The 309-nt window shown below is 33.3% G+C and overlaps 1 long non-coding RNA gene across 1 annotated transcript in view; it reads left to right on the top strand.

Annotated features, from left to right (window-relative positions):
• LOC116684287 (uncharacterized) overlaps positions 1-309 on the top strand; it is a 24,968-nt gene that overhangs the window by 24,258 nt on the left and 401 nt on the right. The gene's annotated exons all lie outside the window — the stretch shown is intronic.

The raw sequence follows: 309 nt of genomic DNA on the forward strand, positions 1-309 counted from the left end.
TATCAAACAAAATTCTCTGCTAATGGTTAAAACTGTAGATAAACATGGTGTCCATTCAAAGCAGAGAAATGCAGGACTGCTGTGCAAATCAGCAATGTAATGTTAGCATTATCATAGCAAGCTAGAGATTTAAAAAAAAGTTCAATTAAGAACATGATTGAAAGTATATACTGTATGTGTAGGACTGTATAGAGCACAAAACAAGACTCTTGTAATTTTTAAATAAATTATTAAAGCTGAAAGTACTTACACTTATGGGTCTCTCTGATCGATCTGGCAGCCATTGTTGCCTGTTGCACAATGTATATG

This window comes from Etheostoma spectabile, chromosome 3 (genome assembly GCF_008692095.1).
Source record: "Etheostoma spectabile isolate EspeVRDwgs_2016 chromosome 3, UIUC_Espe_1.0, whole genome shotgun sequence".
Lineage (NCBI taxonomy): Eukaryota > Metazoa > Chordata > Actinopteri > Perciformes > Percidae > Etheostoma > Etheostoma spectabile.